This window comes from Lissotriton vulgaris, chromosome 6 (genome assembly GCF_964263255.1).
Source record: "Lissotriton vulgaris chromosome 6, aLisVul1.2, whole genome shotgun sequence".
NCBI classification, from domain to species: Eukaryota; Metazoa; Chordata; class Amphibia; order Caudata; family Salamandridae; genus Lissotriton; species Lissotriton vulgaris.
The window spans coordinates 1555756812-1555782709 of record NC_141694.1 but is presented as its reverse complement, the minus strand read 5'-3'; the positions used below and the strand labels follow the sequence as shown (position 1 = coordinate 1555782709).

General features: G+C 40.9%; 1 pseudogene; it reads right to left on the bottom strand.

Moving 5' to 3' along the window:
- Positions 1–6434: 6434 nt before the first annotated feature.
- LOC147709133 (fucose mutarotase pseudogene) lies at positions 6435–25696 on the bottom strand (annotated as a pseudogene).
- Between the last annotated feature and the right edge of the window lie 202 nt (positions 25697–25898).

The following is a 25898-nucleotide window of genomic DNA, read 5'->3' as shown; positions in this document are numbered from 1 at the left end:
TCTGAAGAGCAGAATAATTCCAGGTCTGGCTCAAATGATTCGTCATTGTCAGACTGAGAAGATATGGGGACAACCAGGCATCTTTCATGCCCATCCACAGTGTTGTACACACTGATTCCATCACCGACTTCCTCCGGTAAACCCTCATTTATTCCTTTTGATTTTCTACTTTTTTTGTGAGGGTCGTCACCTGATGATCTTTTTCTCTGGGGTTTGTTTGATCAAGAAGAACACCCAGGTTGATCTTTTTATTTGTTTTGTGAAAGGCTTTCTAATTTCCTATTGATGGTGTCATCCAATGACCCCAACAATTTCCTTAAAGCCCTGTTCACTATCTCCTCTAATTTTCCCTCAACTACAGAGCCTAACTGCTCTTCAGACATTTTGTTGTTGTTTTTTTAAATGAATTATTAATAGTATAGTAGAAGAATGGGTTAAAAGTAGAAATGAGTGTGTAAATTAGGTAATTCTAGGACTTAAGTAAGAATTAGGGTAGCAGGGGGCAGTCTCGGTGATCCTTCGTCTAGAAAAGGCTTGGTAACTGACATTTTATTGAAAAAAACAATGTATTTAAGGTGTACCAAGTAAATTGAAAGGGACTTTCCTCTAATGATAGGTAATGAGGTTTCACTTCCTCGTTGACATGAAGATTTCCTGGTGCGGTCACGTTTACAATTGCAGCCGCAACGGGATAGAGATCAGAAGCATGGTGCCCTCCCTTCCAGAGTGAAGGAGTCAAGGAGGTGTGCAGATGAGCCTCCGGTGCCGCGGGAAGTGTTTCTTTGAATCCAGTTGTAGTAAATCCAACCACACAAGAAGAAGGTTCCAGGTAGATTTATTATAGAGAAGAACAGCTTAACAACCACAAGTTGGAGATGATGTTCTCCCAAGATAGACCTCTCAGTAACAGCACAGGAAAATCAAGCATAAACATTCTAGATGACATGGACCAATTCTAAATGACATGAATTAATTCCAAATGACATCAAGTCATGGAATACCACACACCTCCCCCCTTTAAAAAAAAAACCACAAAAAAACAAAACCCCAAAAGAAAAGAAAAACAAGCAAACAAATAGTAAGTAGTTAAGTTCTAACATAGTCTTTAAACTTTGAAGGAACGCATTTTACGCGCTCGCTACGTCTTAAGAAAACTTCTTCGCAATCTACATTGGATGAATGGTTGTCGACTTCAACACAAGAATCAGATCTAACATCAGAATTGATCAAAACATCAGAGTTATTTACAGACTTATTTTCTAGATTGTCATATACCTCATGTGTGCCAGAAAAGCCATCAGAATTATGGTCTGAAACAAACTTTTTTGGCAAAGTGATCTTTTGAGTGAAAGGAACAACAGTAGTCATGCATAAGGAGATCCTTCTCAAATTCCATATTTTCCCTCCTTCCACTCTGACAGCTTTGCTAAAAACCTCAATGACCTTGACAGGATCAGACCATTTAGATACCTTCCTGTGTAATAATCCGCCCAATTTTACACGTACAAGATCACCAATTTTTATTCTGCAAATATTATACTTCTTCTTGGAAGTATGTTGAACCATCCTTTCCTGGTATTTTCCAATTCTATCCTTCAACTCTTTAAAATCCACCTCATAAGAAGAATTACCTTTTAACCACCAAGGTAAAAGTCGAGAACCTGGTTTCCTGCCACGTAACAATTCAAACGGAGACAAACCAGTCACAGAGTTAGGAGACAAGCGATAGGTCAACAAGGTCACTTGAAGAGCTTTCTTCCACTTCAAACCACTCTTCACAGCTAACTGGCAAGATTCCTTGATGACCCTGTTAAACCTCTCAACCTGGCCGTTAGCTTGTGGAAAGTAATTCGAAGTTCTTTTATGTACAATTCCACATTTACTAAGAAAATCTTCAAATTCTTTACTGATGAACTGTGGACCATTGTCCGAAATAAGTTCCTCCGGTAAACCTTCCCTTGCAAATATTTCAACAAGAAATTCAATCACATGCTCAGAAGAAGTTCTTTCAACAATTTCAACTCCGGCCATTTTGAAAAGTAGTCGATTAGGACCAAAGCAAACAACTCTTTTCCAGATTGATAATTGAAAGGTCCAATAATGTCAATAGCCATCTCCGCCAAGGACCATTAGCATATTCAATGGGAGTCATGTCTACAGTAACACTCTTCACAGACTTGTCACTCCACAAGCAAGGACAACAATTCCTGACCCAATTGTCCACCATAGCATCAACACCAGGCCACCAGTAATGTTCCCTAATCCTCCTTTTAGTTGTAGACATACCCATGTGTCCTTCATGTGCTAATTTACAAATGGTTTCCCTTAGCTTCAATGGAGGAATAATTTTATCAGATCGGACAATAATGTCCTGACTCAACATTAATTCATCCCTGACTTTGTAAAATGACGCTAATTCACCGGAAAGTTTCCTTTCTTCAGGCCAACCCTTAGTCAAGAACTGCTTAACCAGGTTCAAAACTTCATCATTTTTCATAGCTTCTAACCAATCTTTCTCGGACAAGACTAGAGGACCCTCTTGACTTAAAATCACATTCACATCTGCAAAGGAGTATGCAACATCACATTCAACACTTTTACCAACGGTTACACTCGCAGGAAAATGTGACATACAATCCGCATGGACATTCAAATGTCCTGGAACATACACAACCTCACAACGGTATTCTTGTAATTTGGCTGCCAACCTTGCTAAACGAGCAGTGAGTACTCTTCCACCACCCGCAGATAACATAGTGATTAAAGGTTTGTGATCAGTCCTCAAGGAAAACTTAGTTCCCCACAAAAATTGTCTAAAGTGTTGAGATGCCCAGGTACAGGCAAGTAACCCTCTCTCAATAGTTGAGTAATTCTTTTCAGCGTCACGTAAGGCTCTAGAAGCATACGACACAACAAACTCACCCAACCTATCTTTTTGCATTAATACAGCGCCTAAACCAACGCTGCTGGGATCAACATAGACAATGCACTCCTTACCCACAGAGTATGGCTTCAAAAATGGAGCCTCAACAATTTTGCGTTTCAAAATTTCAAAAGATTCCTGTTGTTCCTTGCCCCACTCAAATTTAGCATTCTTTTTTAGTAAAATTCTCAATAGATGTACAATGTCTGAATAAATTTTTACAAATTTACCATAAAATTCAGTCAAACCTAGAAAAGAAAGTAATTGTTCTTTTGATTTGGGTGAAGAAGCATTAACAATACTTTGAACATGGTTAACCTTGGGTTTAATACCGTCCCTCGAAATTTCGTGGCCTAAATACTCAACTTTATCTTGCCTAAACTTGCATTTAGTAAGTTTCAAAGTAAGACCCTTAGACCTTACTTTTTCCAGAACAGAAACTAAATTCTCATCATGTTCATTGCTATCTTTCCTAAAAATCAATATGTTATCCTGGAAGGCTATAGCCCCTTTACATTCCATCAACAACTCTTTCATTAGACGCTGAAAAACAGAAGCTGCACTCGCCAAACCAAAAGGCATACGCAAATATTGGAACATCCCTTCTGGAGTGACAAATGCAGTTAATTTTCTGGAGTCCTCATGTAACTCCACTTGGTGGTAGGCACTAGCCAGATCAATGGAAGAAAAGACAGTAGCCCCAGATAATGCAGCAATTAACTCATGTATGTTTGGTAAGGGATGTTTATTTATCCAAATTTCTTTGTTAAGACTGCGAAGATCCGCACATAAGCGAAGTTCGCCTGAGCTCTTAAGTGATATCACAATGGGCGAAACCCAAGGGGATGATTCGATTGGCTTAATTATGTTCCTTTTGACCAAATCATCTAACATTTCCTTTAATTTTGGCCTATAAGCTAAAGGAACATTTCTCACTCTATGCCTAACAGGGACAGCGTTATCATTCAAAATGATTTTGTGTTTAAAATCAATGTATTTTCCTAATTTCTCGTTAAAGATTTCAGGAAACTTTTCCAATACCTTCTTAGTGAAACTAACACTGTTAGATGCATCTAGGGTTAAATTCACCATAGAGTCAATTATTGACTTTTCAAAACGAGGCTCATCAACATAGACCGGAGGATCTGCATTTGGATCCAATTTAATTCCTAAACCACATTGGTGAGGCCAACCGAGAATAGATACACCTTTAGTAGCAACATAAACTTTTGCCCTGATGTCCCAATTCTTGAAAGTTAGCTTCGCCCAGAAAAATCCCTCTAGAGCAATCTTTTGTCCCGTGTACCCACCAGGATATATGTCTGGACTTAATAATTCTCTTTGGCACCACAATTGTTCAAAAATGTTCTTGCTAATAATGGTGTACCACGCACAAGAATCAACAAAAATTTCAACGGGTTTATCATCCATCAAAATTGTACAAGAAGGAAAATTCTTTTGAACACACTCATCCACAGAAAGTATACAGTTCAAACTATTAAGAACCTCTTCTTCTTCAGGTGATATGTAATTAATTTTCTGTCCTGACTTGCATACATTACCAAAATGCCCTTTTTTCTTGCACTTTACGCAGATTTAGTCCCAAGCAGGACAACCTCTGTAATTACCCACATGGCTAGAACTTCCGCATCTATGGCAAAGTATTGTACCCCTCTTCACAAAATTTCTATTATCATTAGCATTTCTTACATATTCTTTCTTGAAATTGGTTTTACTACTGGAAACACTCGAAGTAGGTTGACTTTTAACAATAGCTACTTCTATATCAAGAACATGTGTCTTAAGATTTTTCCCTCTAATTTCTGACACAAATAATTCAAAATTTTCAATACCTTTTGCTATATTCACTACTGCAGCTAATGTAGTTTCTGTTCCTAACCAAAGTCTTTCTCGGATCTTTTTGCTTTTAGTCTTCATCATAATTTGATCCCTAAGAACTTGTTCATAAGATATAGTTTCAAAAGAACAAGAACAAGCAAGTGAACGTAATTCTGCAACATAATCTTCAATTGTTTCATCCGCTTTCTGCTCACGAGAATAAAATTTGAACCTTTCCATTACAGTATTTATTCTTCTACCAAAGCGAATTTTCATTTGCTTTGCAGCTTTATCAAACACATCCATGTCACCAGTATCTTCTAAAGGTGGTAAATTATCAAATTTTTTAATCCCAGCACCCCCAAGACAATGTCTCAAAAGAGCCAGTTTTCTTTTTGCAGAACAACCATCTTTTTCTAATACTTCTACATATGCAATAAACATAGGGTACCAAAGATCCCATTCTATGTTAGGATCACCTGCGACTTGAAGAAAATGAGGAGGTGCAGCAATATTTGACATATTGTAAATAAAAAATAATAATGAAAAGAAATAGATGAATAAATATATTTTTTTTAAGCCAAAGCAACTTATTGATTTTATTCAAACATCTGTGTAATGAAACACCTATGTAGTATTTACAACACTGCATTAGTTTCAGTGCGACCCAACATATTGTATTCAAAGTTCTGGAAGGCCATCAACTTTTTCCAACTTACAACACGATTGTTTCTAAATAAGCAATCAACAACTGTATATGAATACACATTTGATAATAAGGATATCATTTTTTAATGAAAACTCGAAAAAAGTTTTTGGAGGTATCTAGCACTTGGAGACATCGGTTTTTCTTTGTGGAGACATTATGCCTGAGAGGGCTTGCTGTATTCTGTGCTAAACATAAATACATTTAGAGTTCATCTTTGTGTTCCCCTTCTGTGTTGTTCGGCCCCTGTCTGACGGTACTAACAGGGGGTCTTCTTAAGAACTGGGACTCTTGAGGGCCTTTTGTTTCTGAAGCACAGGAATAACGCTGTAGATCAAACCATCAACAAAGTATTGGGGCGGGAAAAGAATGAGAGCACATCTGACATTTCAGCCAGTAAAAACAGAGGCAGGAAAAGCAGACTCGCCTTCAGTGGGGTACTAGTGTCTGCATTCCCGCCTTTTCTACCTTCCGAAAGCAGTGCAAATAAAAAGGTTATCACATATCACATCACCTGACCTTAACACTACTCAGCTCAAAACTGTTTCTTAACCTAGTGAAAACGGATCTGGAATATTTTTGGAATATAAATACACTACAAGCATATATAATCAAAACAAGATAGTCGCTGACTTAACGTACTCAGTAGGATCACAAGTCAAAACTACTTTACAAGTTATGTCCATGCATCATAATATATCATATAACAGATCATATCGGATAAGTCATTAATTCTCTAATGAATTGACAATGTTCCAAGCAACATTTGATTTGGCGACTTAATATTCGTCCAAGAGAAATAGTAATTTGTCTGTACAAATAGTTTTGCAGCTTTCGATTCATCTGTGCATCAATCTCCCTTCTGGATTCTGAAAGGCAGCTAGTTAGCTGCTGACATTACCACACTGGTTCGCAGTATGGTCCAACTGGGTTAAGCACAAAGCAATAATAAAAGAAAGATGCCAATTCTCTCTAATCCTTCTTTAATAAAATGAACCTTGTATATAGAACAGTACAAAAGTGCATTGTCGCTTTACAAACAATAGTGTTATCACAGTGTTAATACCCATTAACACACATTCTGATAGTCCTGGGGGTTCAGAAGTGGAATCTGCCCAGCTTGGATCTGACATGATGATAGCCAGATTTCACAATTATGTTTACAGCAGATGTAAACACTAAGTTAACCAGCAAACATATTATTCAGTTTAAATATTCAATGCATTTATTGCAAATAGGTGCATCTTGTTTAATGGAGATTTTAATTTCACATTTTGAAAAGACTGATTAAAGTATAGGTTGGACAAAAACATAAAAGCTGCTCTGGAGGCCTTTGTTCACAGCCTCAACCTGTTTAGGTAAGCTTTAGAAAACCTGCGAAAATAAGACTATTTTAGCAGCACTCTATACAGCTGTACCTTTGAACAACCTCCTCCACACCGCCAAAGCCAAAGTGCTAAAGTAGTCTAATTAGTTGTCCAGACGCCTCTCGTTTGGAACTTGAAGTCAAGTGAAAATCTCCAGGTATGCCACAGGAAAGCGATGGTAGTACTTTTGTGCTTGAAAGTAAAGTCCCTCGACATTACGTCTGCTCCTCTGGGGATAGAACACCTTTCTTAAGAATGAGGTTCCCGTACAGCGCAGTTTCTCCTGTGGCTACCACTGCAAAAGCCTTCTTGGCACGTTCATAAAAAGCAAATCTTTTGACTTTTTCCAGATCACCCTCTGACCCAGCCTTGGAGAGCAGGCGCTTATACTCAACCCACCCTGGAGTTTCGAGGCCTCGTATCTTATCGTCTTCAACCAGCTCCATCACTGCAGCCGGACACTTAACGTAGGTATCCAGCGGGAGGAGCTTCAAAATGGCTTCCAATAGCTGAGGGATGGCCAAGCCATCGGCTCGGATGAGGACTGGTCCGCAGCGACTGACAGAGACAGCTGGAAAATTTGCATCTGCAAGAACGATCTCATCGCCGTGCCCATCCCGGCCAAGGCAAAGAGCAGCTCCGGGGACAGCACGGCCGGGATTCCCTGTCAGCACAACCATGGTAACACGTCGCAGTGCCCAGGATCACACAAACCAGTCACTTAGATTCCAACAATATTCAGCACGGAACTTCCATAGATGAATAAATAAAGCTAGAATAAATTAAAAAAAAATAATAACAGTATTGGTGTGCAAATCACCGTAGTTGTAGATTTGCTAACGTCAAATTTTTTACAATTTTTTTTTATTCAAGATCTTGAAAGAGGTGTGCAAATCACCGTGGATATTTGCAGCGGAGTGTGTTAAAGAATAACAAAAGCGCTGTTTAGATTCAAACAAAAATGTTTCTTCCCTCGCTGAATTTCCAATACACGAGAAGTTTTCACATCCAGACTGGAGGAATGCTTCAGACTTAAGAAAGATGGCCGCCGTGAGCGTCTAGTTGTGCGCGATGACGTCGGTATACCAGAATGCACTGCATGAAGCTCGAGCAGTAAACGAATTCCGGAGAGAGAACACAGGGGCTCGAGGTAAGCTTCTTTAAGTTTTAAAAGTAAATAGCTTAGGACAGCGCTTGCATCTGTATTCAATTGATAAATCCAGCGAAATAATAATAGAATTCAGAAGAATCCGATTTAATAGCAGTAAACACCGCTCGAAGAGTGCGGTCGTTAAAACTGTGGAAACAGTTCAAACAACGTGCAGGTGGAGTTTTAATATAAATCCAAAGTCATTGATAAGGAAGAAAAACAAACTTACGTTTGTAGAGTCATATCGGACCAGTTCTTTTAACAAAGTCTCAAAATATTACCGCAGATGAGCTTTTCTTTAGTTGGTCAGAAATGCAGGCTGAGCTTTGTTTAAACACGTGTGAACGCCGTCTTCTTAAATCTAGTCCTCCCAATCGTCGCCAGTAAATGTGTAGTAAATCCAACCACACAAGAAGTAGGTTCCAGGTAGATTTATTATAGAGAAGAACAGCTTAACAACCACAAGTTGGAGATGATGTTCTCCCAAGATAGACCTCTCAGTAACAGCACAGGAAAATCAAGCATAAACATTCTAGATGACATGGACCAATTCTAAATGACATGAATTAATTCCAAATGACATCAAGTCATGGAATACCACAGCAGTGAGGCTCACTCGGCCGGCAGGGTTGATGCCGGTCGCATGAGCCTCATTGTGGAAGCTGCTGATAGCATGCGCGTTAGTGAGGGTGAGGCCCCGGTGATTTATTTGAATTCGGGCCTGTTGGCCCCTTTGGCCCATTGGCGGTGATCTAAAAATGAATTTTGCGGTCTAAGAGAGACCTTCGGAATCGGGCTTAAAATCAAAGACAAGGACAATGGATAAAGAAATTATAAAAACAACACGAAGGGAAAAACAGCTTAAATAAATTCATTAGGTAATGAACGGCAAAGGTACTAAGACGATAACGTTTAACAATTTACATCTGTGGGCTGAAAAAGGGCTACAGATGTTCAAACAGTAATTTAAAGTATAATAGAAATACAATCAACCCGTAGATCGCAGTAATAATAACTAAACAAGTAATTTCAGAGAAGTAACATAAAGGATACTTATCTTGTGAGCAGCAGCAACAAAAGAGGGAAGATGGCTGCTTTTTGCTGTACCTTATAGATGATTAGAATGTTTTAAAAGTTCTAAATTCTTTTTAATTGTTGCTGGTGTGAGCTGGCAATAAAAGGAGATTGCATAATATTTCCTCAATATCTTAAATAAAAAATCCCAGTTCACAAGGTCAAAAGCTTTTTCAGTGTCCAACAACACAGTGCCCACTGGGATGTTATCTGACATGAAAAGATCAATAAACTCATCCAGATAATATGTGCAAACCCTCGGAATTCAGCCCTTAATAAAACAATTTTGATCAGGGTGGATCAAATTGTTCATACTGCTGATGATGATATTAGTTACAATTTTTCAACTTAGAACCCATATTAAAAAGGGTTATAGGTCTTTAGACGACAGTTCAAATTAATTTAAAAAAAAGTTTATTTATACTCCTTGTCTGAAATAGGTTGGAATGGGTCCACCAAGAAAAATAGAATTAAACAGCTCTGTTAGAGGGATTGCTAGTAGGGAATAAAAAAACTGTATAAAAGTCTGCCCCCTAACCATCTTCTCATAGGACTTCGGACCCTGGCAATTCCTTTATGGCATGTTTAACTTCTGCGCAACTGATAGGTAATTTTAAAGAAGTGATAGGCTCCCTTTTAAACTCTATAAGCTGTACTTCACATAAGAATTATTCTGCATGATGGAACAAGGATTCAAGAAAACAAAACTTGCTTGGATCAATCTCTCATTAACAAGTACTATGTACTAGAAATGATAAAGAAGAGAAAAATAACATGTGCACGACATTCACGTATGGGGAAAAGAGCTTTATGCATGCTTAAATAACAAAGAATAATTTGCAGCGCGACCAAATCCCGCTTGAAACGGAAAACTATTTTTGCGCATGTGCAAACCAGAACTACGTAGATAACCACGTGACTAACCCAGTTTTAGAGGGAAAACTCTCACGCATGCGTAAGAGTTACTAACTTTAGGTCTTGAGGCACCGCATGTCTGGCATATGCTTGCCCAAACTTAAGAAGAGATGTTGCTGCTAATGCTTTTGCTTGAAGAAAGAGCATTTAACATGGGATAGAGTAGAAGTGGGTGGTGAACAGTGACAATCACATATTTGAGAAAGTAACATTTGTTTATGATTCTTTTAATAATAGTGTACATTTGGGCCTAATGTGGTAGGTCAATGGAAAAGATGACGGTGAAGATGGATGCAAGCTAGAACATGTGCCGTGTGATAATGATGTGACCCTCTGACCGTATTGCTGACAGGCTGCCAAGAGCCAAGAACAAGCCGCTGTGTGAACCATCTTCTTGACTGTAGAACTGTATTCAAATGCATTTTGAATTGAAACACCGAATGGATGTGAAAATGAAATAAAAGAAAATAATGAACGAGCTAAAGGGGAAGGGTTTGTTAGACAATAAGGTTTATTAAAGAAGCGAATATGGCAGCGTGTGGTGATGAAAACTCCCCTGCCCAATCACAGTCCGTGATCCACTGATATTTGCAACTTTTGAGGGTGGGACATGCAGAAATAAAGAGTATAACTAGAGTGACAAAAGAGTAGCAGAGAATGATTATTGAAGATCGATGCTGAGAGAGAGGGAGAGAGAGATGTGAGAGCTGCTGCTGAGGAAAGAAGAGAACAGACTGGGAAGATTTACACCTGAATGACAACCTGATTAGATTGAATATCGAAGGAGGGAGAGAATGGAAGAGAGGGATGCCTCCAGGTGCGTCCGGTCTATAGAGAAGCTTGGTAAGTGTTGCCCTGTCCTGATCTTGTCGTATAGTCTTTGTCTCCTGATTCTTAATCAGGGGACCTCCATCAGTCATTTGGCCAGAGGGCTGATTTTCTCTTTATCACCCGTATGAGAGTAGAGTGTGAGTGATAGCAGAGGGCCTGCCTGTGAAACCTTGGCCTTACCCAAAGGAGGAGTATTCCTAGAGGAGTAACAGGCCCTCCCCGAGCTTAAGTGAAGGGTAAAAAGTGTTACTAACAAGAAATGTATTAAAGAAAAGTTAGAAAAGACATTGTCGTATTACCTTGCAAAAGGCGGATCAGTAGCGGGAGCTATACTGACGTCACAGAGAGCCGCGCTGGTATTGGTTGAAGCATGAAAAAGCGGGAGAAAGCTGCAGATTGTAAAGGGAGGGTCAGGAGCAATACTGATGTCTGGCTCTGATTGGTCAGTAGGCAAGTATTGTGCTGCTGTTGGTGAAAGAGAGGATACGTAGTAAGTCCTGATTGGACTGTTGGTGTGAGTCACGCTGGTATAGGACGAGTGTTAACTAACAGAGTCTATGAAAATATGGAAGAGTTTTTGGGATTTAACCAATTGAATTAGTTAAAGAATCGGAAGAATGAAGCTGATTATTAAGATCAAAAATTTCTTTAAGAAGGACAAGCATATAATAACTAGGGAGGGAGTTATTATGCCACCTCCTAACACGCCTGCTTCCTTTATGATGAGGGAAAGTGGATATCATATGTGTGTATGGTTAGAGAAATGGGTGGAGTATACAAAAGGTGATGATGTTTTTAGCTTTTCCGGAACATGGTACATTTATTGTGAGGATACTTCAGAGTTTGAGAAACATGATGAATTTATTAGAACGAAAATCTAGGTTTACACAGTATGAGGCTTTGGAAGAATGGGAAGTTGAGGCATGTGAACGGGAGAAGTACAGAGGGGGTAGAAGAATCAATAGCGGATTTATACACAGATACCCATTTGACACTCGAGTAGATCAGATGAAAAGATGGAGAAGGGCTGTAGAATCAGAGGGTTTGTATCCATTGTTAATGGCTGAAGATCAAGAGGGGAGCGACAGAAAGGAAAAAACAAAACACATGGGTGCGACAAGAATAGGGTGTGATGAATCTGATGATGAGTTGTTGGAAGATTTTCTAAAAAAAGACTTCCGCCTTATCAAGAAAGTGCTAGAGATACAAATCCAAGTGCCCCTACGATCGGAATTCCATTGGTTCCACAAGTTCTATATGATCTAACAGTAATTCAAGCATCACAAGAAAAGGAAAGGGGTGCACTGAACAAAATGAAAGTGGAGATAATTCAGAAAATATATCAGTTAGGTTCAAATGCTGAAGCATTGACAGTACCAGTAACTATTGATCCTGTTTTTCCATTGTATGGTGATAAACGAGGTACACCAGTTTCAAGTTTATTTTATTCAGCAGAGTTACTTAAAACCATTGCTACAAAATATTTCATTAAGTATCCTCAGTTATTAAAAATATTAAAAGCCAGTTAAAAAACATTATAACCAAATGGTGTGTACAGTACATTAAAAGAATGAGCAGTTATTTAGCAGCGTCCAACTTTTCCATGTCAGCTATATTGCTGTTCTGACTGGGCATTTTTTTCTCCACTTGTCTTAAGAATTTTAAAAAATGGCAGTTAAACTGCGTGTCCTCGGGGGCAAAACATGCCAGCACAGCCTGTCCCCGTGTGCGAATACCTCTCTGGTTAAAAAGTGGGTTTAAAAGCTGTCTTCTTTCCTTTGTTAGTTCTTTGCATGTGCAGAGGAGATGCAGCATATCTTTTTGCGATGTACCACATAAACAACAATTGGGATTAGATTGGTTTTTCAGCCAATATCCAAAGTGCTTTGTGCAAGGCAATAGGCCTAATCTGAATATTAAAAATTTAATTTTTATATGTTCGGCAAAACCCGAAGCTAGATACTTTTGTGCAGCTAGGGAGGAATAGGAGCTCAAGACCTCCTCGTTAGGGCTGCCTTATCTTCAATCCAAGATTGGTTCTTTACTATTTTCTTTGTTGATTTTTTAAGGAGGCTATGACTTATTGGAGTTGCCCAAAGTTCGGTAACACACAGAGTGGACACGCTAGTTACTAGATATTTTGCTGCTGTTGGCCCTTCTTTCTGTTGTAACTCAGCACACAAGTTCCAATTTAGGGTACCTGGTTTAGATTTCCTTGCTTTGTCCCAGAAGATAACTATTGCACCTTTTCTTGCAGTGGTCTGTTTCTGAACACCAAACTTGTGCCTGATTTGTGCTGGAGAGACTCGTGTTGGTAAACCAAAGATTATTCTGTACACTTTTGAGACCACAACATCCAAGATCTTCGAGTCCCTTCCCCTCTGTGCCTCACTCCCGTAAGTTATTGTGGGTAGGAGTTGTGCTCGTATAACTTCAACTAGTGGGGCAAGTGAGGGGCCCGTCAGTTTGGAATTGAGGTTTCTCAATTTGAGGCGGCTAGGTCTATGCCCTTCCTTTTAATTGTATCTCTTTGGGTTACAAAGTGCCCGCCTTTGTCAATGATCACACCCAAATGCTTGTGCTCTGTAAATGAGTCAATTCGAGTCTTATATCAAAACCATACAGGTATTTTCTTAAGGTTCTTTTTAATTGTCATGGTTTTGTTTTTTCCAGGTTAATATTTAAGTCGTTGGCCTCAGAATATTCAAACGTGATATCAAGAAGACGCTGTAGACCCACCTTTGTTTGGCTGATCAATACCAGGTCATCAGCGTAGAGTAGGCATGGTAATACAAGGTTCCCGATCTTTGGAGAATGTGAATTGCTGACATTTCGAGGTACACCAAACTCATAAAATGTGGCAGTCTCACAGAATAGTGCTAGAAAGGAGATAGTAATGCTAGAAGATCAAACTAGTAAGAGTGATTTGAATGTTTCATTATTAGATCTCCCAAATATTGAGACTGTGACTGAAACCCCAAAAAGAATTTCACCCATAGATGCAAGAAGGAAAGTACCAACTGTCCCTCCAGTGACAGGAAGTTCCACTGGATTTTTACCTAAAGACCTAGAGGAATGGGCAAAAGGATTAGAAAAGCAGAAACCGCAACCAAAAACTATAGATGTAAGCAGGTTAGAAGAAATGATTATTGGTACGACAAGTCCTGAGTTGTTGTTTCTGTGCAAAAGTATAACCTGGAGGACAAATAATCTTCATGAGAAGATAGTGGAAGCAGCTTTAAAATTTGGAATAGATATAGAAAAGTCGAAAATTCTACAAAGCCCCAATAGATCAGAATTTAGGATTTTAAGGACTTCGAAAGTTTGAATGTGTCAGGAAGGAGTTTGCAAATAAAGGAATTAATGCACATTTTGAAGAAATGGGGAGATGTAGATCGATGGAGAAGTAGATGGACAAAGAAAAGAGATGAAGCAGCTACAAAGCAAATATCTACATTTCCGTTGAGGGAGGTAGAAAAGTTTGAAAGGATCTGTCTGATGAGAGAAGTTCCTGGTTGTGGATATGTTCATATTCCCTGGAGTAGACAGGATATTTTGTCTTTTACGAATGACTGCCCTAGATTGAGAGAGAAACCAATTGAATGATACAAGCAGGAGATCCAGCGGGGTACCAACAACAACAGATACTCAACTACCATATACTCACCTGGGCCCACACACACAGTTGAGTAAACCGCTTGAGTCAAAGTTTATAATTTCCACAATTTACAAGATTAGTTATTTATACTCCTAACTAACCTTTCACTGATCAAAAAGTTCTACCCTTTGGCCTATGGGCCATTAGTTGAACTAGTTGATGGTGAAAATACCATAAAAACATAGCTATTCTTTATTCAGTGTAAATAACCACAGACTCTGGAATGTTTTAAATCTTAATTCAAATTTCAATTACATGTGAACCATCTCAAATACACAGTGCAGTCAACATCATTCTCAGGAGAGAAAATTCAAATAATTAATCATCAAAACACATACTTTGGACTCATGCAATGATCAATGTTAAGAAAAGGAGAGGACAAAGCGAAAAGAACATTTGCAAATAGCGTGAAAATATAATTACCAAGAATGGTGTGGAGACCAACCCCCTGGCCAAAGGGCTGGTGAGGGTCCCCCGGGATAGATCAGGCGACAAAGACTTCAGGACAGGAATCAGGACAGGATAGATGACCTCTCTAGAATATTGATGATTGCGTCGCACCCCTCGCTTCCTCTTCGAGATTCTTCTGCGATCTTCTTATCTAACCCAATTAAATTAGGATAGAAGGTTCTGCATTCGGCTCTTCATCTGCATCTCATAGCATCTCTCGCTGCAACAGCACCTCCCGCCGCAGCTTTCCATTCGGCAAGACCCCATCTAACTAACTAACTAAAGCTATCTTAATTATAACTTTCATTCTTCATGTTCCACCCATTAATGTTTTTCATATCGTTAAAGTACTAAATCTGATTGTTCAGGTAAGTGGGGGAAGATCATCACACCATGCTTACATGTCATCTAAATCAGTTCGACTATTGTTCACAAACCCATCCCCTTAATTTTTATTCATAATTTTATTTCACACCCGCATTCACATTTTATTTGCAAAATTATTTTGATAGTCTGAATACAAGTCAACATCGTTGAACTTTCACCATCCGTTCCCAGGGTATAACACTTTGCGACCTTGGCTCCCGTTCAACATCTAAGTCATCATTCCGGTTTAACTTCCAGTGGTCATGCACAGTCTCCCTTTTACTCTGCTTACTTCAGTTAGACATGAGAGGCTCAAATACGCACTAGTGATAAAGTCAAAAGACAGATGTTACTTTCACAAATAAAATGGTTGCACTGTAAACCACCCACCTCTACTCTATCCCAGTTTATATGTTAGACTTATCCCCACGTTAGCTTTAGGAAAACCCCCTCGATTTAGTTCAAACAAGCAGATGCCATACACGCGAGTCTTCAAGACTCCATTTTAGTGTCTTCTGCTCATGCGCAAGAATTCCCCTCCAAGCAATAGCTTGTCATACTGCGTAGATGCAGTTGACGCATGTGCAGTAAAGATTTCCCCGTATAGAGCGGTATTAGTCCTTCGTTCATGTTATTCTCGTTAATAAACACATAAGCAAGCTTCACTAACGCGTATATTCATGTGGTGTGAACTAGTTTTACACGGTTCACTGAAAGAACATCAATGGACAGAATATCGACCTACACAAATAGCGACGCTGGAATATCGAAGGCAAGTATATCGACACCCTATCTACAACATTGTAATTACAAAAATATCAACAACAAAAAATATCGATGTTAAAAATATCGTAATTAAAAATATCTTTTTTTTTCTGTAAAAAAAAAAGTAAATTAAAGTAAATAATACTTATAAATAAAATAAACATATTTAAACATATTTAATAATGTTTAAACTTAATAAATAATACATATTTAATAATAACACTTTAATTAAAAATATACATACAATATATAATATATATCTATTTAATAATTATTTTTAATAATTATTTTAATGACTATAAATTACAACTACATCTACACACATAAAATAAAACATAAATAAAAATACATAATTATATTTAATAAATTAAAAAATTAAATATACTTTCAATATTTTTAAAGTTATTAAATACAACATTATCTAAAAAAATACAAAAAACATTAAATACATAAATAAATAAAACTACTATTTAAAGTCCAACAAAAACTACAGTAGGGAAAGCGTTGGATAGCGTAGGGGTAAAAATTACTATTCCCACTCCAGAGAGTGCAACACTAGGGAAAGCGTTGGATAGCGTAGAGGTAAAAATTACTATTCCCACTCCAGTGAGTGCAACAGTAGGGAAAGCGTTGGATAGCATAGGGGTAAAAATTACTATTCCACTCCATAGAGTGAAACAGTAGGGAAAGCGTTGGATAGTGTAGGGGCAAAAATTACTATTCCCACTTCAGTGAGTGCAACAGTAGGGAAAGTGTTGGATAGCGTAGGGGCAAAAATTACTTATCCCACTCCAGAGAATGCGACAGTAGGGAAAGCGTTGGATAGCGTAGGAGTAAAAATGACTGTTCACACTCCAGAGAGTGCAACAGTAGGGAAAGCGTTGGATAGCATAGGGGTATAAATTACTATTCCCACTCCAGTGAGTGCCACAGTAGGGAAACTAAATACTTCATATATGAATAAAAATAAATTAAATATTAATACCAATTACAAATTAATTAAAAGTAATTACCAATTTAATATAATATAATGATTAATCAATTAAAAATACAAATAAAAATTAACCAATAAAATTAATTACCTATTAGTACAAAATAATTAACGATTAACAAATAATTAATTAACAATTGAAAAATAATTAACAATTAATTCAAAATACCAATAAATAAATTAAAAAATGTAATTAATTACAATTAAATTAATTCCCACCCTAATCCCCTATAAACCCACAACCCACTACAGAAAATAAATTAATAAAATTAACATATTTATACATTAATCAATTAATAAAAATGAATTACCAATTATAATTAAATTAATTACTAATTAAAAAAGAATTAACAATTAATTCAAAATAAATACCAATAAAAAAATAAAACATTTAATTGATTATAATTAAATTACTTCCCACCCTATTCCCCCATAAACCCACAACCCACTACAGAAAATAAATAAATAAAATTAACATAATTATCAATTAATCAATTAATAAAAATGTATTACCAATTATAATTAAAATAATTACCAATTAAAAATTAATTACCAATTAATTCAAGATAAATACCAATAAATAAATTAAAACATTTAATGAATTATAATTAAATTACTTCCCACCCTATTCCCCTAGAAACCCACAACCCGCTACAGAAAATAAATTAATAAAATTAACATAATTATCAATTAATAAAAATGAATTACCAATTATATCTTAATTAATTACCAATTAAAAATTAATTAACAATTAATTCAAAATAAATACCAATAAATAAATTAAAATATTTAATTAATTATAATTAAATTACTTCCCACCCTATTCCCCTATAAGCCCACAACCCGCTACAGAATTATATTACGCAAAAATTAAATACCATAAAATGAATTACTTAAAATAAATTATAAAAGAAATATACACTTTTCACACATATACTAACATAAAAAACACTTAAAAAAATTCCATATTATTAAAAAATCGATATTAACTTACTTACATCAAATTCGATATTTTTGTTGACTATATTCTGTCCATTCGATATTTTGCCCATTCTATATTTTGAATTCGATATTACCGCAATTCAAATCGATATTTTTGGTGACTATATTCTGTCCATTCGATATTGTGTCCATTCAATATTTTTAATTTGATATTACTGCAATTCTATATTTTTGACTCAATATTTTGACTGTATACCGTTTTACAAATACCAATTTTTATAACTTGTAAGTTAAAGGAGTGGATTGCTTCCGAGCAAGACTCTTTGCTACGAGTCCTTGCTCCATCACAGGTAGAGAGATTTGTTAAGGTTTCAAAGGTTTTGTTAAAGGATTTGGATGGCTTGTTCGAAATAGTAGTACCCACGGATTTGTGGACGGAATGTAAAAATAACAGTTGAATGGCCTACTGAAGAGTATCCTAGAGACGCAAAGACAGGTGCACCTTCAGAGGAAGTAATGAAGAAATATAATCAAGTGATTACCTTTCTGAAAGGGAAAATTCCCCCTAAAGAAACAGATGGGGTTAAAATAGACAGAACAACTCAAGAACCTAAGGAGTAAGTGCATGCATACTGGTGCTCAAGCAGTATAGTGGATTTGAGAACATTGGTGATAAAGATATGGGACATTTTGTATATTGGTTTGTGTATGGGCTAAGATCAGAAATTAGTCAGATGATTCAACTGCATATGCTTTGCTGGCAAAGCAAGTCAATCAATGACATTCTAAAGTACGCAAAGTACTGTAGTGAAAGTTGAAAGAGAAAATGATGTGGGCACCAGTGAAGTTGGCAAAACACCAAGATGCAGCTTCTGGTTCTCAAAATGACAACCAGATGAATGTGCAGAATCAGAATAGTCAGGTATCGAATAGAAATAAGGGAGTACAAATGAGTAGAGATGAAGCGAAAAAGAAATATCCTTGTCATGGATGCGGAAAAGCTTGGACATTGGAAGAATGAGTGTAGAAATATTCAACAGAATAATGGGGTAACTCAAATTTTTAATCCACAGATGCAGAATGAGGTGGTTGTGAACCAGAAACCTAACAACAAAAGAACCGGGGGTCTATAACGGAGCTTCAAGTACTCCGAGCTGCTGCAAAACTCCTACATAAGTGAGTTAGGCGCTACTAGAGCTATATAAGTCTCTATATCAGAATGTGTGCCAGGACAAACCTGTCGAAGGACCTACTGTGATTGTTGGTAAGACCCGTACAGAGATGTGTTGGATTCCCATCAAATAGGTATGTAGATCAAGTGTTCTCATTTGGTCATCCAAAAATGGGGTGGTATGTCTCTTGATCAATGAGACCCATCCATCGCCCTTACTCAATTGGGTCGCACCATCAATCGCTAAGGTACCCATGAACAAATGATGAAGATGGGATCGAGTGCAGTGCGTTATAGACCCCCGGTTCTTTTGTTGTTAGGATTACAGTTATGGGATACGAACTGGGCAGGTCTTTAAATTTCCCTCAGACCCTTCTTCAATTGTTTGTGTTTTACTGTGAACCAGAAACAACAGCAGCAGGTAGTTACTCCTCAGCTGCAGGTGCCACAAGCCCCTCTGCCCAACAATGTGAATGCTCAGGTGCAGAGATACAGTGTGAAAACAGTATTTCTTGGAGAAGGTGGTAAGAAGACACCGATTGTTCAACAATATTGGATGCAAGGTAATGCGAGTGATTCAGGGATGTCCCAATGACGGTGCCTGAGGGGGGAGGAGGAGTGTGTGCTTGGCGCATCCTTGACAGTACAGCAGTCAGGTCCTTTTGTTGATGGAAAGGTTGAAGGAAATGATATCACTTTTTTAGTGGATACTGGCGCGACATTTTTGAAAGCCACTTATCTTTAAAGTTTCCGATAAAATGCCCCTAGGGTCCTGGTGGGGGCGCAAACTTGTAGTCACACTTACGCCAAAGTTCAGCGCCCCCAGTCAACCTGCATAATTCCTTTCACAGGACCCCGCAGATGTTGAAGCCCTGACTACGAACCATAAGTGATACTGGTTCCAGACGCCACTGGTTAGGGTGCGCCTTAGCGACCGCATACCACAGTGGTGCCTTTTTTTGATTCTTTGGTCCTGAAGAAAGCCTCACAATTAGCGATCAGAGGCAGAAACATGTTGACCACCTTTTTTCCTGTCCACTATTTATGTGTCTGGTCAATGTAGCCAGTCTGTGCATCACTCACTACACTGTTTTTAGTAGTGCACAGTTTACTGCAAATAAAGTTTGTTTTGGTTGAACTGGTCACTTTTAAAATCACATTTCACTTAATCACATTTGGATTACACTATAACCTGCTCCACTGTAACCATGTGTCGTAGCACACAGGGAGGCATTCAGCCTCTCTGGTGGGTACCCAATGATGAAGCATGTCACCAACTAGGTTGGTGAGTGAGGGTTCTTTTAATCCACTAGAGTGATCCTCTAGTCCTAGTTCTAGGACACCCCCACGCCGTACGGCCACCAGCTGCTGCATGTGCTTTCCCTGCCTGACTGCCTCGCTACCGCCGCGTGACCACGCCCCCTACCCCCGAGCGGCGTGGTCCCTGCTCGCCTGACCTGCCCCTGTGGTTTTTTGCCGTGTTATACTGTTGTTGTCTATTTGTATTGCCTGTTTAGTAGTTTTTTGTATTTTCCTTCCTGTTTGCCGCTTTTTTTGCTGCCGTTCGCCCTCCCTCCCCGCTTCCCGCCACTACCGCCAACCCCGCCCCTTTTTGCCATCTGTACCCTCCCCGCTCCCGCCTCCCAGCTGCTTCGCCCCCGCGCACTTCGCCATATATGGCGACCGTGCGAACGCGCAGCGGGCGCGCCGATTGTGCGCCGAAGGCGCGCCAAAGGTAAGCCCGTCTACGCCCGTCCGCGCCTGGACCGCGCCCAGTGCCAGGACCCCTGGCCCCCGCCGAAGCAAGACGACTCGCCGGACCTACGACGCCGCAACACTCATCGCACTCAACACCGGCCGAACCCCGGGATGCTACCGAGCCACCCCGAGACGCACCCACGGACCCTTCAGCTGCCACGCCTGCAAGTTCACCTGCATCCGGACCTGCCCGGCCCCAGCACCTGCCAAGCCGAACACCTGCAGCAACCACCTGAAGTGCATCCTGCTCAACACCCGCTCCGTCCACAGACACGCCATCGAACTCTGGAACCTCCTAGACGCCACAGCCCCTGACGTTGCCTTCATCACGGAGACCTGGATGAACGCCTCTTCAGCGCCCGACATCGCCATCGCCATCCCAGAGTACTACAAGAACACGCGGAGGGACCGCACCGCCAACCAGCTGGGAGGAGGCATCGCCATCATCCACAGGAACACCATCCGAATCACGACTAGCACCGACAACACCCTCACCACCGCCGAACACCTGCACTTCCAGATCCACACCGACCCGAAGACCACCCTCAGAGGCACCCTGATCTACCGACCCCCGGGACCACGCACTCAATTCAGCGAGGACATCGCCGACTTCGTCAGCCCGCATGCCCTCCTCTCCGCTGACTACATCCTCCTAGGGGACCTCAACTTCCACCTGGAGAACAACAACGACCGCAACACCAGCACCCTGCTCAACAACCTCGCCAACCTTGGACTCAAGCAACTGGTAAACACCCCCACCCACCTCGCCGGACACACACTCGACGCCGTCTTCTCATCCAGCAAAGACATCGCCTTCAGCCACGCCACGGAACTCCACTGGACAGACCACAGCTGCGTCCACTTCACCTTCAGAAGAACGACGATCCACCACCACCAGCAACAGGTTGCCCGAAGAAACTGGAACAAGATCACAGCCGACCAGCTCGCCGCTTCCCTGAGCCAGCACCCTCCTGCCAGCTCAGCGAACCCCAGCCAGGCCGCCGACAACCTCACGAAGTGGATCAGCAACTGCGCGGACGAACTCGCCCCTCTGAGGACCCCGCCCAGCAGACCCGGCAGCAAGAAAGCCCCATGGTTCACCGACGAACTCAAGAGCTCCAAGAAGAACTGCCGAGCCCTCGAGAAAGTCTGGAGAAAGGAACCTACACCGGACAACATGACCGCCCTCAAACTCGCCACCCGGAAGCACCACCAACTGATCCGCACCGCCAAGAAAACTGCATTCAAGGACCGGCTGGACAACAACGCACACAACTGCAAGGAACTCTTCAACATCGTGAAAGAGCTCTCCAACCCCAACGCCGGAAACAACGACATCACCCCTTCGCAAGACCTCTGCAACTCCCTCGCCTCCTACTTCCACAACAAGATCGCGGACATACACAACAGCTTCAGCACCCATCCGACGCACGCCACAACCACAGCAACGCCGCCCACCACCACCATCCGAGCCTGGACTCCGATCAGCACCGATGACACCGTCCGCATGATGAACTCCGTCCACTCCGGATCTCCGACTGACCCCTGCCCTCACCACGTCTTCAACAAGGCCGACGCTGTCATCGCACCCAACCTGCGGGACATTATCAACTCCTCCTTCGACACCGCCACTTTCCCCGAGAGCTGGAAGCACGCCGAACTCAGTGCTCTACTCAAGAAACCTACAGCAGACCCCACCGAACTCAAGAACTACCGCCCCATCTCGCTACTCCCGTTTCCAGCCAAAGTCATCGAGAAGACCGTCAACAAACAGCTGGCCGCCTTCCTCGAGACGAACGGATCCCTCGACCCCTCGCAGTCCGGCTTCCGAGCCAACCACAGCACCGAGACTGCCCTCATCGCCGCCACCGACGACATCCGAGCCCTGATGGACAACGGAGAAACAGTGGCCCTCATCCTCCTAGACCTCTCCGCGGCCTTCGACACCGTCTGCCACCGCACCCTAGTGCAGCGCCTCAGCAACGTCGGAGTCCAGGAAAAGGCACTGGAGTGGATCGTCTCCTTCCTCGACGGAAGAACACAGAGAGTCCGCCTGCCACCGTACAAGTCAGAGGCCACCGAAGTCATCTGCGGCGTCCCTCAAGGGTCCTCGCTGAGCCCTACCCTCTTCAACGTCTACATGAGCCCCCTCGCGGCCATCGCACGCCAACACAACCTCAACATAATCTCCTACGCCGACGACACCCAGCTGATCCTCTCCCTGACCAACGACCCCGCCGCCGCCAGAGCCAACCTGCACGAAGGGATGAAGGAGGTAGCCGAGTGGATGACGACCAGCCGCCTGAAACTGAACTCAGACAAGACGGAGGTCCTCATCCTGGGCTCCACACCCACCGCCTGGGATGACTCCTGGTGGCCCCCCGCCCTGGGCACCGCACCCAAACCGACAAACCACGCACGCAACCTGGGCTTCATCCTGGACTCCTCCCTCTCCGTGACCAGGCAAGTCAACGCCGTCTCCTCAGCGTGCTTCAACATCCTGCGCATGCTACGGAAGATCTTCTGGTGGATCCCCATGGAGACCAGGAAGACCGTCACCCAGGCACTCGTCACCAGCCGACTGGACTACGGCAACGCCCTCTACGCCGGAACCACCGCCAAGCTCCAGAAGAGACTCCAGCGGATCCAGAACGCCTCAGCCAGACTCATCCTCGACATCCCACGAAACAGCCACATCTCCGGACACCTGAGAGACCTGCATTGGCTCCCCGTCAACAAAAGAATCACCTTCCGTCTCCTCACCCACGCACACAAAGCCCTACACGATCAAGGCCCGAGCTACCTCAACAAACGGATCAACTTCTACGCTCCCAATCGCCACCTCCGCTCAGCCAGCCGCGCTCTCGCCACCGTCCCACGCATCCGTAGAGCGACAACAGGAGGAAGGTCCTTCTCCTACCTGGCCGCCAAGACCTGGAACTCCCTCCCGGCCGACCTGCGCCTGACCCAAGACCACCTCTCCTTCAGGAAGAAGCTCAAGACCTGGCTGTTCGAGCAGTAACGGCACCCCCCCCCCCTAAGCGACTTGAGACCCAACGGGTAAGTAGTGCGCTCTATAAATGTCACTGATTGATTGATTGATCTCGCTATGTTTTTTTCTTTGTATTTTGGCCTCACTCTTCTGTTGTTTGATTCAGTTTATTGATAGGGTATCCAAGAATGACCCTGCATCCCTCTCTCTCATGATGATTATATATATGAAAGAGAATTGAGACCAAATTAAAGAAAAGAATTTTGTACAAAGGGAAGATTTATTGAGAAATTAACAAGCAAAAAGAAGAAAAGATCAAAAAGGAGTAGGAACTGATGAAAAGCTGAAAGCCTTTGAAGTGTAGGATCACACAAAGATTTTACTTTTTTACCAAAAAAAATATTAAAGAGAAAATACCTTTTAGAAATAAATTTTAGATACTAAAATGGCAGAAGTAAAAGTGACTGAACATCAGACATCTAGCTTAAAACGGAGATATGTTAAATGATGTGTATGTAGTATTATAATACTAATGTTGATGTGGTTATTGCTAACAGTTGTGATACCTGTATTAATGATGACTAATAATCAAAATAACACAAATACTAGTGAAAGAATGAATGTGGTTACTAAGAGAACTACTACTACAGATTTAGAATAAATGGATAAGAGCATGTATTATCATGACAAATTATATAGTGGTAGGTAGGTAGAAAAGCTTTATTCTATTTCTACAAATGAGAATCATAAAAGCACCTACGAAATAATACATTAATATACACAATTTGTTTTAAAAAAATTAGAAGATTCAATTTTTTCACAGCAATATCAAATCATGCCCACTTATATTATTATTGATTTCCTGCAGTTTACCACATTTTTCAGAAAATGTATCAGACACCATATAACAAATTAATTATTTAAAGTTGCAATGCTAAAAACGCTGGTCGGCATCTTTTAAAATCAAATTTCTTTAAAATCGGTATGAGCCATTTTTTCATTTGCAAACTATAAAATGTACAAAAAAATACAGTATGGCTTGTAGTCTGCTCTGAAATATTGTCACAGGGGCATAATTGCATCACTCGCATCCAGTTACTCATTTTTAGAAAACTGGTAATGTGATGGAAAATATTGAGTCTAAATCTTGCTAACAGCAGTCTTTCATATTGTCTGGGTACAAGTATGAGGTAAAGTTGAATGCTACCGGTTGTCATTATCATTTGATGGTGCACTACAGTGGGCTTAGCTAGTTCTTTAGATAAACGACTTGATTCTAGTAGTGCCATACATTTTCCTTTCAGCTCTTTCCTAGATATCATTCTCTTTGTACTCGGTTCATTATAATAATTAGGGTAGCCTATGTCATTCAAAAAATCCCGAACATATCTTAGCCACTTCAGATTCATCATATTTGCCATTCCCATGACATCCTTACATACCTCCTGGTTTACATGCGTTTCCTCATTTGTCCACAGCCTAGGCCAGAGTATGATTGGTTCTGTTTTTATTAAATCTGTTAAAAAATGGACGGCCAGTTCTTCATGGCAGATATATGCTGATGTACATCTAGGAAGGGCCAAGATGTATCTTAAAAATTGATTTTCTGGGGGGCGTGGCTAAGCGCCCGATGCGGATGGCGGCTCGAGTGTGAGCGCTCCGTTCTCGCCGAGGGATTCACCCCTTCCTACCTGTGACAGCCGCATAAAAACAGAAGCTTTCCTCGTCGGAATGTAGGACGAGCTTTACAAACCCGGCGGCAGCTTTCAACAGCCTCCCGTAAGCTTTCTTCTGACATTTGCGAGCGGCCGCGGCTTCCTGTCAGCCGCGACCGCCATCTTATCTCTTTCTCGCGTGCCTGACGCGCTACTACAAACGGACAATGCCTCTGCCTCATGTTGCTCCGGACCCCTGCAAAGGCTCATGGTGAGCTTATTCTTTCAAATTTTGCAGTGCTGCTGCCACTATTTTACCTGCTTTATCTTATTAAGCAGCATCCA